This window comes from Heptranchias perlo, unplaced genomic scaffold (genome assembly GCF_035084215.1).
Source record: "Heptranchias perlo isolate sHepPer1 unplaced genomic scaffold, sHepPer1.hap1 HAP1_SCAFFOLD_50, whole genome shotgun sequence".
Classification (NCBI taxonomy): domain Eukaryota; kingdom Metazoa; phylum Chordata; class Chondrichthyes; order Hexanchiformes; family Hexanchidae; genus Heptranchias; species Heptranchias perlo.
In genome coordinates this window covers 344,498-360,507 of record NW_027139516.1, presented here as the reverse complement: position 1 = coordinate 360,507, position 16,010 = coordinate 344,498, and the positions used below count along the sequence as shown (strand labels likewise).

The following is a 16,010-nucleotide window of genomic DNA, read 5'->3' as shown; positions in this document are numbered from 1 at the left end:
AGATTGGCCTTGGAGGGAGTGCAGAGCAGATTCACCAGAATGTTACCGCGGTTAAAAATGTTAAACTATGAGGACAGGCTGCATGGACTGGGCTCGTATTCCCTCGAGTACCGAAGATTGAGGGGCGGTCTGAGCGAGGTGTTTAACATGTTTAAATGAGTCGATAGAATAAAGAGAGAGAGAATCAATTTCCTCTGGGGAATCAAGAACGAGGGGGACAGAACCTTAAAATTAGAACCATGCCATTCAGGTTCGAAATCAGGAAGCACTTTTTTACACAATGGGCAGTAGAAGTCTGGAACTCTGTCCCCCAAAAGACTGTGGATGCTGGGGTTCAATTGAAGCTTTCAAGACTGAGATCGATAGATTTTTGTTGGGTAAAGGTATCGAGAGATAGGGAGCAAAGACGGGTAAATGGATTTGCGGTTCAGATGATCTCTGATCTAATTGAAGGGTGGAACAGGTTCAAGGGGCGAAATGGCCTCCTCCTGTTCCCAATGGAAATGTTGAGAATATGCTTTATTGATGCTGTGATGCCAGGTCCCACACCTGTCAAAACAAGGCCACATTTGGGAGTTTAATAACTTTGAAATGAACATCTTTCTTTTGTGACTTGTGCAACTTCGATCAATTGAATAGTTATGAAAGAGAATCAATGCCGTCATTCTAATTTCTGGCTGACCACCAAAGCAAAGGTTTCCGTAGTGTAGTGGTTATCACGTTCGCCTCACACGCGAAAGGTCCCCGGTACGATCCCGGGTGGAAACATTATGTTGGGGCAGATGTTTTTTTCATCTGTGAAAGAGCCGGTCCTGTTAAATTTAACACAAATTCGTGGTCTCACGAGCACTGAACATTTTAAACCGAGCCCTTCAAAATACAGTGTGTAAAATGAGAAGGGATAAAAAGTTCATCGCACAAAAGAAATGATTTCAAACTTCCCTCAGTCGCCTTTCTGCAAAATAACGTTATCGGTTAATTAATGGTGATGAAAACAATGATCGTTTTTTTTTCTTGCCACAGCCTTTCAATTAGTTCATGCGACTAATATAACAAGTGTTCAAAAGTTGCTTTTCTGACCGGGAATCGAACCGGAGCCGCGGCACCCTCTGAAGAGCAAGCACTATTCGGCACTGGATCGAACGAGTGGGCTGGAACCCTTCAAATGTTGCACTGATATCAGGATAAGCGGAAACACTGATACATTGGGAATGAAGCCTCACCAACAGAGGAGCTGCTTTTTCAAGCTAAGAAATACAGCTGATTTTAAATCAGCAAAATTTCACTTCATTAAAGTAGACAAAAAGGCAACTATCTCTGAACTGTCGCCGCTATCTGAAAAACACAGACATTTTATTGATCGGGGAATAATGATCTTGTTCAAACTGTACAAGTTAAAAATCATTTCGAATCTTTTAAAAATAACAATCTGATTTCAAGCATTCTCCAACCAAACAAAATCACCAAGCATTCCCAGGATATTGGGAGATTATGTGAGTGGGTAAAACTGTGGTAAATGGAGTTCAATGTGGGGAAATGTGAGGTCATCCACTTCGGATCTAAGAAAGATAGATCAGAGAATTTTCTAAATGGTGAGGAGCTCGGAACTGTGGAGGAGCAGAGAGATTTAGGGTCCAAGTACAGAAATCATTAAAAGCTAGTGGACAGTTACAAAAATAATTAAAAAGGCTAATAGAATGTTGGCCTTTATTTCTCGAGGGCTGGAAAATAAAGGGGTGGAAGTTATGTTCCAGCTGTACAGAGCTCTGGTTAGAGCCCATCTGGAGAACTGCATTCAGTTCTGGGCACTGCACCTCAGGAAGGATATATTGGCCTTGGAAGGAATGCAGCACAGTTTCACCAGAATTATAGCCGGGCTAGAAGGGTTATATTATGAGGACAGGTTGAATAGACTAGGCTTTATTCCCCTGAATATAGAAGATTAAGGGGTGATCTAATTGAGGTGTTTAAGATGATTAAAGGAGTTGATAGGGTCGATGGAGAGAAACTACTTCCTCTGGTGTGGAATCCAGAACAAGGGGGAATAACCTTAAAATTAGAGCTCGGCCGTTCACGGTTGATGTCAGGAAGCACTTCATTCTGTTGAGTCCTGGGGTGAATACGAAATTTCAAAACGAAGATTGCAGATTTGTGTTAGGCATGGGTATTAATAATTAAGGAACCAAGGCGGGTAGATGGAGTTAAGATACAGATCAGCCATGATCGAATTGAATGGCGGAACAGGTTGAGGAGCTGAATTGTCTAATCCTGTTCCTGTGTAACAGGCTCGTGTGGCTGAATGGACTCATCTTGTTCCTGCATTAACATGCTCGAGGGGTTGAATGGACTCCTCTTGTTCCTATGTAACATGCGCGAGGGGCTGAATGGCATCCAGATCCTTTATAACAGTCTCGAAGGGCTGAATGGCCTCCTCCTGTTCCAGTGCAACAAGCTCGAGGGGCTTAATGGCCGAATCCTATTCCAGTGTAATAGGCTCGCGGTGCTGAATGGCCTTCAGTTCCCGTATAACACGCTCGAGGGGCTGAATGGCCTGCTGCTGTTCCTATGTAACAGGCTTGAGGGGCTGATTGGCCTCCAGGTGTGGTGTAACGGGCTCGAGGGGCTGAATTGCCTTCAGTTCCCATATAACAGGCTCGAGGGGCTGAGTGGCCTCCTCTTGTTCCTATTTTACAGGCTTGAGGGGCTGATTGGCCACCAGATCTGGTGTAAGTTGCTCGAGGGGCTGAATGGCCGCCTCCTGTTGCTACCTTAGAGGCTTGAAGGGTTGATTGGCGTCTAGTTCCTGTATAAACGGCTCGATGGGCAGAATGGCCTTCAGTTCTCAGATAACAGGCTCGAGGGGCTGAATGACCTCCTCCTTTTGCTATTTGACAGGCTTGAGGGGTTGATTGGCCTCAGGTTCCTGTATCACATGCTCGAAGGGCTGAATGGCCTCCTCCTGATTCCATGTAACAGGCTTGAGGGGATGATCGGCCTCCAGTAACGATGTACCGGTCTTGAGGGGCTGAATGGCCTCCTCCTTTTCCTGTGTAACAGCCTTCAGAGGCTGAATGGCCTTCAGTTCCCATATAAGAGGCTTGAGGAGCTCAATGGCCTCCTTCTGTTCCTGTCGAACAGCCGTGAAGGACTTGCCGTCATTTTGTCCAAGATTGCCGCCGTGATTACAGCTATTTTGTCCAAGATGTCTGGCGAACTTGCCACCATTTTGTCTCAAAATTAGAGCCGGACCTTTCAGGAGCGAGATTAGAAAACATTTCTACAAACAAAGGGTGGTAGAAGTTTGGAACTCTCTTCCGCAAACGGCAATTGATACCAGCTCAATTGCTAAATTTAGAAGTGAGATTGATAGCTTTTTGGCAATCAAAGGTATTAAGGGATATGGGCCAAAGGCGGGTTTATGGAGTTAGATCACAGATCAGCCATGATCTCATCAAATGGCGGAGCAGGAACGAGGGGCTGAATGGCCTACTCCTGTTCCTATGTTCCTATCATATTATTTATATGGAATTCCGACAGGCATTTGATAAGGTTCCACACAAGAGACTGTTGGCAAAAATGAAAGCGCATGGAACTTGAGGCAATGTATTGACATGGGTCGAGAATTCCTCAGGAGATAGGAGACAGAGAGTAGGGATAATGGGTACAAACTCCAATTGGCAGGATGCGACTAGTGGTGTCCCCCAGGGATCTGTAACTGGGGTCTCAGCTTGTTACCATATTTATGAATGACTTAGATGAAAGAACAGAGAGTGGTATATCCAAGTGTGCTGATGACACTAAGTTAGGTGGTACAGTAAGTAGTGTGGATGCGAGTGGAAAGTTGAAAAGGGACATTAATAGATCAAGTGAGTGGGCAAAACTCTGGCAGATGGAGTTCAATGTGGGGTAATCCACTTTGGACCTATGGTCAGGGTATTTTCCAAATGGTAAGAAGCTCGGAACTGTGGAGAAGCAGAGAGAATTAACGGTTCATTTACATAAATCAGTAAAAGCTAACGGACGGATACAAAAATAATTTAAAAGGCGAACGGAATGTTAGCCTTTATCTGAGGGGGCTGGAATATTACGAAGTGGAAGTTTTATTACCGTTATGTAAAGCTCTGGTTAGACTGCGTCTGGAGTAACTGCGTTCAGTTTTGGACACTGCACCTCAGGAAGGATAGATTGGCCTTGGAGGGGGTGCAGAGCAGATTCACCAGAATGTTACCGGGGCTAAAAAAGGTTAAATTATGAGTACAGGCTGCATGGACTGGGCTCGTATTCCCTCGAGTACCGAAGATTGAGGGGCGGTCTGAGCGAGGTGTTTAACATGTTTAAATGAGTCGATAGAATAGAGAGAGAGAGAATCAATTTCCTCTGCGGAATCAAGAACGAGGGGGACATAACCTTAAAATTAGAACCATGCCATTCAGGTTCGAAATCAGGAAGCACTTTTTTACACAAATGGCAGTAGAAGTCTGGAACTCTGTCCCCCAAAAGGCTGTGGATGTTGGGGGTCAATTGAAGCTTTCAAGACTGAGATCGGTAGATTTTTGTTGGTTCAGGGTATCGAGGGATCGGGAGCAAAGGCGGAGAAATGGATTTGAGGTACAGATCATCTCTGATCTAATTGAAGGGCGGAGCAGGTGTTCGGGGCTGAATGGCCTCCTCCTGTTCCCAATGGAAATGTTGAGAATATGTTTATTTGAGGCTGTGACGTCAGGGTTAATCCCTGTCCCAACAAGGCGGGCCACATTTGGGAGTTTAATAACTTTGAAATGAACATTTTTCTTTTGTGACTTGTGCAACTTCGATCAATTGAATAGTTATGAAAGAGAATCATTGCAGTCATTCTAATTTATGGCTGATAATCAAAGCAAAGGTTTCCGTAGTGTCGTGGTTATCACGTTTGCCTTACACGCAAATGGATCCTGGGCCGGAACATTATGTCGGGGCAAGTTTTTTTCCCTCTGTGAAATAGCCAGTCTTGTTAAATTTATCACAAATCCGTGGTCTCACGAGCACTGAACATTTTAAACCGAGCCCTTAAAAATACAGTGTGAAAAATGAGAAGGGATAAAAAGTTCATCGCACAAAAGAAATTATTAAAGTTTTTCAACTTCCCTCAGTAGCCTTTCATTCTGCAAAATAACGTTATTGGTTAATTAATGGCGATGAAAACAATGATTGTTTTTTTTTTCATCCAACTGAGTTTGAGTACTTTCATGCGATTAATATAACAACTGTTCAAACGTTAGTATCCTGATTGGGAATTGAACCCCGACCGCGGTTATAAGTGCGTTAAATCCTAACCACTCGACCATCAGGGAGCACTGTTGTGAATTTTATCAGATGTAACATGGATTTCTCTTTCTCTGTGATTCAGCTTTTAATTCTTTTTAGTTCCTGATTGCGGATATTCCCGTGATGAAATAGGAATAAAGTACAATAGGTTCAGGAAAACCCGGGGAGGTGGCATCGCGCTCACCGAGCCTCTCCAGCAGCATTTATCTGACCAAGCACTGGAGTGAGTGAAACTTTCTCCGGGTGGCGGGGGGGGGGGGGGGGGGGTGGGGGCTCTCAATGTGGAAAGGGTGGCGAGTGAAAAAGAGATTTATCAGTCAGGATGGCCGAGCGGTCTAAGGCGCTGCGTTCAGGTCGCAGTCTCCTTTGGAGGCGTGGGTTCGAATCCCACTTCTGACATCCTATTTTATTTGTAGCTTGAGCTGCAGTTGATTTTTCGGCCCAGTTGATTTGCTCTTCCCGCAATAACCAATCCGGTCTCCATCCATGGCACGTTTTGAAGCCCACCGGCTCATCCCGAAACCGAGCTTCAACGAAAATATGCTGGAAACACAAGGTGGTCATTCAAAAACTACAGAGAACAGACACTTGGGGAAATGTACCATCAGAACAAGAAGTGGGCTGTTTCGCCCCTCGAGCCCACTCCGCCATTTGATTAGATCATGGCTGATCTGTGATCTAACTCCATATCCCTGCCTTTGGCCCATATCCCTTCATACCTTCGGTTGGCAAAAAGCTATCGATCTCAGATTTAATTTTTAGACTGCGCCCCCTCGTCCTAGAATTCCCAACCAGCGGAAATAGTTTCTCCCTATCCAGAAAATGTCAATGACACAGTCAATGAAAGGTGCAGTTCACGAAGGCGACTCACCAGCACCTTCTCAAGAGCAATTAGGGATGGGCAATAAATGCTGACCTTGCCATTGACACCCACATCCCATGAATGAAGACAAAAAAGGTCGCCTGCATGGCCGAGTAATTTCATCCTGCTAAACGACGTGAAGAATGAAACCATCGGTTTCAGTCCTCGATGTCTTATTTTTCATTACACACTAATACATAACACAGATACACAGAGATATATTGATAATCACCAAACAGGTACACCCAAATGTATTTATAAGTGTCACAGATGCAATCATATGTATTTATAACGAGATATATCATATTGTAAAAATAATCAAAATAAATTTATAAATGACACACATAACATAAACACTCATTTTATAAAGAAGCATGACATCCATTTATACACATCCATTGTTTAAATTTTCACAACGTCTTGTTAGCAGTCCTGAACAAAGTTCACACATCGAAAGTCTCAGCGTTTTTTCAGATGCTGCCTGTCCTGTTCTGATTTTTAGCAGTTCCTTTCCTGTGATGTGATGATTCTGGGTGCCGGGTGTGTGCAATTAGATTTGATGCAGTCATGCTGCCGCGGATAGGTGAAGGCTGCTTCTGAGGCTGCCTGACACCCGGTGGGAGTGGGCGGGGATTTGGTAATCTGAAATAAATGAAACGGTGTATGAGAAAATTACATGAAGGTAAACATCCACGTCCCTGCCATCAGACTTCGAAGCGCAACGATAGCGCGTCTGATTCCACATCGGGAGGTAACGTGTTTAAGTCACGTCGGGGTTTTCCATGTATTTAGCGCTGGTAGGAGTCTGAGTAATTCCGGAAATCATTTTGCATTCCCTTTTCAACAATAAACAGAACGATGCTCTGAATTCTGCCTCACTAGTTCCCCAGCGTCAGGGAGAGAAGCGTCTGATTCCCTCATTTATTTATTGCAAGAAACAGACACAAACACACTTATTAATTCAAAATCAGCCTGCAGCTCCACACGCACAGAGATAAACACAGCCAGAGAGACAGGCAAACACCGGGAAATAGACAAACCGGTTTCTCAGAGAATTGCCTGTACCTCCACGGTCGAATGGAAGGGCGCGATGGCCCCAATGGCCTGCTTCTGAGCTGCATCCTTCTGTGATTCTGAACTCAGCCCCTGGGGCGGAGCCAGCAGCCGCCTCGCTGCAATAACAGACCAAATGGAAAACCTGAAGCAGGCCCAGCTAGCTCAGTTGGTAGCTTATGAGACTGTTAGGGTCGTGGGTTCAAGCTCCACCTTGGGCAAATTCTGTTTTAAACTATTACTCTGCTTTCGCGAGTGAACCCTCCGCTTGCTTGACTGTCAGTACAAGAGACGAGTCTGTAAGTGCCGCGTCGTGTGCAATGTTCAAAACTTTAAAAGGAGCAGAAGTTTATTAGGAGTTCAGATACACAAACCTCTCTGATGAGCCTGAGATTTTGTCAGAGGTTGCTGCCTCCCCTCCATCTCTTACCCTCTGACGAGGCACTTGCTCCGGTTTCAATTTACAAACTGGGTGAGTTGGTGATCGGGTGTAGGAGAGCTGGTTTGTGATCTGAGTAGGAGACTCAGCGGCCCCGGGTGAGACAGAGAAAAAAATCAGTCCAGGCCCCGGCTCCAATCTGCGGATGTGGAAGAAAACACGGGAGGAGGGTGCAGTGTGAGGTCCCTGTCAAACCAACTGCCCGAACAAAGCTGGCCACAGTCACAGAATCAGAATGGCTACTTCCTGAGGCGGGGGGAGGCCGGTTCATTTGGAAAAGGATCCGGACGAGAATGCTCTGATTCATAAGGTTAGGGGAGGGAAATTAGGGAGCTCCTTCGGAACGTTAATTACTTGAAAATGAAGCCTTTTTCCTGTGCAACTTGTGTGGTTTTGATGAATGAAATGGTTGTAAAAAGGCATCCGTGGAGAAGGATTGAGAGCTTTCAGGACCAGAGGGGAAATTAGGAGATTTTGTTTTTCACACAGAGGGTTGTTACGATCTGGTAGCCACTCCCTGAAAGGGTGGTGGAAGCAGCTTTCATAGGAACTTTCAAAAGGCAATTGGACAGGTACTTGAAGAGAACTGATTTGCAAGGTGACGGGGAAAAGGCTGGGTTTTTTGGGACTAAATTGGACAGCTCTTTCAAAGAGTAGGCAGGACAACACGGCCGAATGGCCTCCTTCTGTGCTGTAATATTCTATGATTCTATTCCATGATTTTAGTGTGGGACAGGAGAGATGTTGTTTAAAGAGAAGTAAAATTGTCCCAATCAGAGCAGAGAGAGGTGACTGGTCAGTTCCCCTCTGTCCAGTATAAGTCACCAGCGGTTTTTTTGTGGTGTCGTGGTTACCAGTTCGCATTACACACGAACGGCCCTGCTTTTGATCCTGGGCGGACAATTTATATTGCAGTTACTGTTCACATTCTATATTAATGACTTAGATGAGGGGACCGAGTTTAATGGATCCAAGTTTGCTGATGATAAAGAGATAGATGGGAAAGTAAGCCGTGAGGAGGACGCAAAGGGAGGTGGACAGGTTAAGTGATTGGGTAAGAAAGTGGCAGTTGGAGTATAAGGTGGGAAAATGTGAAATTGTCCACTTTGGTAGGAAGAATAGAAAAGCAGAATATTTTTCAAAAGGTGAGAGTCCAATAAATGTTGGTATTCAGAGGGAGTTGGGTTTACTTGTAAATAAATCACAGAAATTTAACATGCAGGTACAGCAAGCAATTAGGAAGAAAAATGGTATGTTGGCCTTATTGCAAGGAGGTTGGAGTATAAGGAAGTCTTGCTGCAATTAAATAGGGTTTGGTGAGAACACACCTGGAGTACTTTGATGTAGTCCGCATAGATTTTAGCAAGGCTTTTGACAAGGTCCCAATTGACAGACTGGTCAAAAAAGATGGAATTGCACGAGAGAGGGGACAGAGGAGATTTACGAGGAGGTTGCCATGGCTGGAGAATTTTGGCTGTGAGGAAAGATTGGATAGGCTGGGGTTGATTTCTTTGCAACGGAGGAGGCTGAGGGGTGATTTAATTGAGGTGTACAAAATTATGAAGGGCCGAGATAGAGGCGATTGGAAGGACCTATTTACCTTTGCAGGGAGGTCAATAACCAGGGAGCATAGATTTAAAGTGATTGGTGGAAGGATTAGAGGGGAGCTGAGGGGAATTTTTTTCACCCAGAGGGTGGTGGGTGTATGGAACGCACTGCCTGAAAGGGTGGGAGAGGCAGAATCCCTCGTTACATTTAAATAATACTTGGATATGCACCTGAAGTGGCGTAACGTAAAATGCTACGGACCGAGTGCTGGAAAGTGAGATTAGACTGGGTGGCTTATTTTCGGCCGGCGCGGACGCGATGGGCAGAATGGCCTCCTTCTGTGCGGTAAATTTGCCATGATTCGACAAAACTTGCGTTTGTTTTTTGTAAAAGCAAAATTCCCGAACCGAGAATCGAACCCAGGCCACAGCTGTGAAAGTCCCGAATTCTAACCACAAGACCACCAGGGAAGCCATGGCAGATTTTCAAATACATCTGGGAGTGTTTACATTAGGTACAAATAACATTTCTGGTTTCGTGACTCTGTTATTTACAAATGTATTATTGTATTATTTGTATCATTTATTTATTTATTTATTGGGGTGTATATATTGTGAAGCTACTTTTGGCGCTGATATGAGTCTGTATAATTCCGCAATTAATGCTTCATTTGCGTTTTCACAATAACAAGTCTGTCTCACTTGTTCCCCAGTGTCAGGGAGGGAAGTGTCTGATGCCCTCTTTTATTTAATGTTAAAAACAGAAGACAAACACTCGGATTCGTTCAATATCAACCTGCAGGTCGACAGAGACACAGAGATAATCACAGCCAATGATATGGACAGCCAGGGTCGAGTTCACTGAGACGACAGACAAGAGTGGTTGCAACTTCCAGGCCCGGCCAACTCATTCGGCAGCACATGAGCCTCTTAAACTCAGGGTCGTGGGTTCGAGCCCCACGTTAGGCGAATGCTCTTTTCAACTGTTTCTGTTGCTTTCAGGGGAGAACCCAAGCTCTGATTCCCCCTGACCTCCCGTGCAGTGTCACCGCGCACATTGTGGCCGCGCCCGGGCTGATTTCTCTCTCTCTCACCCGGGACCGCTGAGTCTGCTATACCGTGATCACCAACTCATCCAGTTTGTAAATTTAAACCGGAACAGGTGCCTCACAAAGGGCAAGAGAAGTAGGGAAGGCTGCAACCTCTGACAAAATCTCATTCCCATTGGAGGTTTGTGTATCTGAACCCCGAACACTTTCTGCAACTTTAAAAAGTTTTGACATTCACTGTACAGGACGCGGCACCTTGAGACTCGTCTCTGACACTCACAGTGATGCGTCTGGCCGTTTTCACTCGTTAAACAGAGATTGTGACATTGTGATATTGTCTTAGACACCCTCACCAGCGGAAAGGTTTTGTCTATCTACCTTTCAAAATCCTAAAAAGCCTTCAAAATTCCAGGGAATACAAGTGTGTAACCGCTGCTCATAATTTAACCCTTCGAGCCCTGCTAACGTTCTGGTAAATCTGGGCTGCGCTCCTTCCAAGACCAATATACCCTTTTGGAATAAAAGGGAATAAAACTTGAAATGAGCATCACTGAGGATCAGTTTTCTCTCACTCAAAGTTTCGTGAAGTAAAAGATACAGCTTTTCAATAATAAGGGAGCAGCCATTGTCGCCTTTTTTGGCAGGAGAAAAAAACTCCTACCTGGATTTTTATGGAGAGCAAGTTTCAACATAACATTTATGCTCTGGAACCTTTCGTGTGTTAGAGCAAACGCGATAACCGCTACACTACGGAAACTGCTACTATTTCATTAACAGCAATGGTGAACTGACTTACTCTCCTGTCTCTGTTCTGATTTGGAATGTGTTGCTTCTCCGTCCAGCAACACTTAACATGTTACAAAACAGAAGGAGATCATTCGGCCCATCGTGCCTGTGCTAGCTCTTTGAAAGTGCTATCCAATGGTCTCACCACCCATAAGCTCTTTCCTCAGAAGCCCTGCAATTTATTTTCCTTTTCAAGTATTTATCCAATCCACTTTTGAAAGTTACTATTGAATCTGCTTCCACCGGCCTTTCAGGCAGCGCATTCCAGATCATAACAACTCGCTGTGTAAATTATGTTCCCTCATGTCGCCTCTGGCTCTTTTGCCAATTACCTGAAATCTGTGTCCTCTGGTTACCGACCCTTCTGCCACTGAAAACAGTTTCTCCTTATTTGCTCTATCAAAACCTTTCATTATTTTGAACACTTCTGTCAAATCTCCCCTTAACCTTCTCTGCTCCAAGGGGATAATCCCAGCTTCTCCATTCTCGCCATATAACTGAAGTCCCTCATCCCTGTTACCATTCTAGTAAATCTCCTCTGCACCCTCTCCAAGGCCTTGACATCTTTCCTAAAGTGCGGTGCCCAGAATTGAACACAATACTCCAGCTGCAGCTTAATCAGTGTTTTGTAAACGTTTGTCATAACTTTGTTGCTTTTTTACTCTATGCCCCGATTAATAAAGTCCATTTCACAAGGCTGTCTATGTCCTCCTGAAGTCTGATAGTATCTATCACATTGTTTGATCGATTCCCGAGTTTCGTGCCATCTGCAAACTTTGAAATTATACCCTGTACACCCAAGTGCAGGTCATTAATGTATGTAAGAAAAATGAAAACTTTTTGCAGTGTGACTTGTGTGACTTTAAGCCGAGTTTATAGAACATCTTCTCATAATTTAAGGCATCGCACCCTGGTAACAATCTGGTGAATCTGTGCTGCACTCCTTCCAAGGCCAATATATCCTTTCAGATTAAAAGGGTATAAACTTGAAATAAGCGTCACTGTGGATCAGTTTTCGCTCACTCAAAGTTATCTGTTGAGTGAAATAAAAGAAAGCGCTTTTAAAGAATAAGCAAGCAGCCACTATCGCCCCTTTTGACAAGCCTATTTTGTGGCACTTTATCAAACGCCTTTTGAAAGGCCATATACAAAACATCAACCACATTGCCCTCATCAGCCGTCTCTGTTAACTAATCAGAAAACTCAATCAAGATTTGCCAAGAAAGCCACAGTGGCTTTCTTGTCCAAATGACAATTGATTTTGTCCCGGATTATCATTTCTAAAAGCTTCCCACTACCGTGGTTAAACTGACTGGCCTTTAATTGCTGCGTTTATCCTTTCACTCTTTTTTGAGCAAGGGTGTAAAATCTGCAATTCTCCAGTTCTCTGGCACCAAACCCTGTATCGAAGGAGGATTGAAAGGTTATGGCCAGGACCTCTGTCATTTACACCCTTACTTCCCTCAGCAACCTAGGATGCATTCTATTCGGACCAGGTGACTTATCTACTTTAAGTACAGCCAGCCTTTCTAGTATCTCCTCTTTATCAATTTTCACCCCATCCAGTATCCCAACTACCTCCCCTTTTACTGTCATTTAGGCAGCATTTTCTTCCCCGGTAAAGACGGATGCAGAATACTCATTCAGTACCTAAGCAATGCCCTATGCCTTCATGTGTAGATCTCCTTTTTGGTCCCTAATCGGTCTTACCCCTCCTCTTACTACCCGTTTACTATGTATATGCTGATCGAAGACTTTTAATGACTTGCTGAAGGGATCGAGTTTAACGTATCCAAGTTTGCTGATGATACAAAGCTAGGTGGGAAAGTAAGCTGTGAGGAGGACACAAAGAGTCTGCAAAGGGATATAGACAGTTTTAGTGTGTGGGCAAGAAGGTGGCAGATGGAGCATAATGTGGGGAAATGTGAGGTTATTCACGTTGGTAGGAAGAACAGATAAACAGTATATTTTTGTAATGGTGAGAAACTATTAAATGTTGATGTCCACAGAAACTTGGGTGTCCTGGACACCTGATCTCCAGGTTGTACTAACCTAGTATAAGCATATAAAACCTGATGACGGAGAAAGGCTAAATAAACACGAAGACATGAAACAATCCTTGGTGGTTTCTGAGAGTCAGCAAAGTCGGATGGTTTACGATCATGAGTTAAGATCAGTGGTGTTTACGTACAGAACAATGTAACCGAATCGTATAAAGATAGGGCATGCTCCCTTCTCAAATGTTAGAGCTCTCAATAGGGGTCAGTCAGAAGTCCATTGCCACAGGCAGTCAGCACAGGTCAGTTCTGATATATCTGGATTCGCAGACAGGTCAGGTTGTGTTGATTGCTTGACATTAATGTAATCTGTAGACAGTTGTATTATAATAATAATCCTGTTGAATGTAATGTTGAAGACAGCTGTGGTACAACTCTGTTGTAAGTCAATCTACCAAACTTGCTATTTTGTAACCACTCGGGCTAAAATCTAGCGGAAGTTATTGTTGATGGATTAACAACTCATAGTTGCGACAGTAACGGGAGAAATCCGCTAACATTCACTTTATATATAAACATCACACCCATAGTTTATATTTTCACACGTTCTCTTTTGCAGTTCTAACCAAAGTCCAAACATCGAATGTCCACGTGTTTTTCAGAAGTTTCCCGTCCTGTTATGTATTTTGAGCAGTTTCCGACAGACATAAACATCACACCCACAGTTTATATTTTCACACGTTCTTTTTTGCAGTTCTAATCGAAGTCGAATCACCGAAAGTCTAAGTGTTTTTTAGAAGTTTCCCCTCCTGTTCTGTAACTTGAGCAGTTTCCCACATCCTTTTCCTGTGATGTGATAATTCTGGGTGCAGGATGAATGTAATTGGATTTGCTGCAGTCCGATGACAGCAGGCGATGGAAGCGAGCGCCATGCTGCCCCTGACAGGTGAAGGATGCTTCTGATGCTGCCTGACATCCGGTGGGAGTGGGCGGGGATTTGAAAGCCAACCCATTCGACCAATCTCGGAGCTCAAAAGCGGTGCTTGACAAACATTGATAGAAACAATCACCCATTAAAACACCCAGGCATCGTAGAGCAACGGTAGCGCGTCTGACTCCAGATCAGAAGGTTGTGTGTTCAAATCACGTCGGGGTCACAGTTTTTTCCCTGAGAGCCGGTTTGAACAATTCTGCAATTCAAGTTTTCTTTGCGTCTTCACAATTAACAGAACCCTGCTCGAAAGTCTGCCTCTGGTCGGGAGGGAAGCACCTGATGACCTCATTTATTTAATGCAAATAACAGAAGACAAACACACATCTTCGTTCAAAAACCACCCTGCAGGTGGACACATAGTGAGATAAACACAGGGCAGAGATGCAGACAGTATCCGGAAACATAGGGAAATAGACAAGAGAAATAGATTGAGCGCTTTGTTATCAGAAAATTGTCTGAACCTCCACGGTCAATGAAAGGGCTTTTGTTGGCCGGTTTCCCATTGAACCGGAGAATTCGGGAGAACTTGGTGGATGGTTGGTTCGTATTCCCTTGTCCCCCACCATTGGAAAAGGTTTGTCCATCCCACCGGACTAACTCCTTTCAAAAGCCACTCTGTCCGAAGCCAATATATCCTTCCAGATGAGAAGGGAATAAAACTTGAAAAGAGCGTCACTGTGGATCAGTTTTCTCTCACTCAAAATTATCTGTTTAATGAAGTAAAATATGCAGGTGACAAAGAATACGGCAACAGCCACTGTCTCCCTTTTTGGCAGGAGAAGAAAATCGATCTGTCTGTTTGTGGAGACCAAGTTCCAACATAATGTTTCCGCCCGGGATCGAACTGGGGACCTTTCGCGTGGAAAGCGAACGTGATAACCGCTACACTACGGAAACCGATGGCATAGTATGTAACACAATGGGTAGCTGAATGGTGTGCTCTCTCTGCTCGGACTTGGAATGTGTTCTTTCCATTGCAGCTGGAGACACAGACAGTGGCTGCTCCCCCTTAACTTTAAAAACTCTCAGGGTAGTGGGTTTGAGTCCCACCTTGGGCGAGTACCGTTTTAAACTTTTATGCTGCTTCCACCCACCCCCCTCCGTCTCACCGCACACGATGGGGCCGCGCCCGGGCTGAATCTCTCCATTTCGGTTTCCGCCCCTGTCGCAGCATGAAATGGTCCTTATCAAAGTCACAAATGATACCCTATGTGACTCCAACCATGATAAACTATCCCTCCTCATCCTTCTCAAATACAATATCTCACCGTGCTGTTATGCTGTTAGACTAGTTTCCTCTATCTGCTCTTATTTGGAATGTGTTGCTTTTCCATCTGACAACAGTTAGTATCATGGTATTATGTTAGTCCACAAGAGGAGATCATTCGGCCCATCGTGCCTGTGCCGGGTCAAACACACGTATTCGTTCAAAATAAGTTCAGAGACAGATTGAGTGTTTTTTTTATCAGAAAATTGCCTGAACCCCCACAGTCCACAGCTTTCCTCCTCGCTATCAACCACACGGCCTACTTTTATGTCAACCGCAAATTTCTCAATCATGCCCCCTACGCTTAAGTCCAAATCGTTAATGTATACCACAAAAAGCAAAGGACCAAGTACCGAGCCCTGCGACACCCCACTGGAAACAGCCTTCCAGCCGCAAAAACACCCGTTGACCATTACCCTTTGCTTTCTACAACTCAGCTAATTTTGGATCCAATAAGCCACATTCCCTTGGATCCCATGGGCCTTTACTTTTTCGACCAATCTGCCATGTGGGAATTTTTCAAAAGCCTTGCTACAATCCATGTAGACTACATCAATTGCGCCACCCTCATCGATCCTCCTTGTCATCTCCTCGAAAAATTCAATCAGGTCAGTTGGACACGACCTCCCCTCAACAAATCCATGCTGACTGCCCTTGATTGGTCCGTGCCTTTCGAAGTGACAGTTGATCCTGTCCCTCATTTGAAATGGAG

General features: G+C 44.4%; 3 non-coding genes across 3 annotated transcripts; 2 read left to right on the top strand and 1 right to left on the bottom strand.

Moving 5' to 3' along the window:
• Positions 1–695: 695 nt before the first annotated feature.
• Positions 696–768, top strand: trnav-cac (transfer RNA valine (anticodon CAC)). Its single transcript has one exon. It is a non-coding gene; the product is annotated as a tRNA-Val (tRNA).
• A 4,852-nt stretch (positions 769–5,620) lies between these two features.
• Positions 5,621–5,703, top strand: trnal-cag (transfer RNA leucine (anticodon CAG)). Its single transcript has one exon. It is a non-coding gene; the product is annotated as a tRNA-Leu (tRNA).
• Positions 5,704–14,855: 9,152 nt separating this feature from the next.
• trnag-ucc (transfer RNA glycine (anticodon UCC)) lies at positions 14,856–14,928 on the bottom strand. Its single transcript has one exon. It is a non-coding gene; the product is annotated as a tRNA-Gly (tRNA).
• Between the last annotated feature and the right edge of the window lie 1,082 nt (positions 14,929–16,010).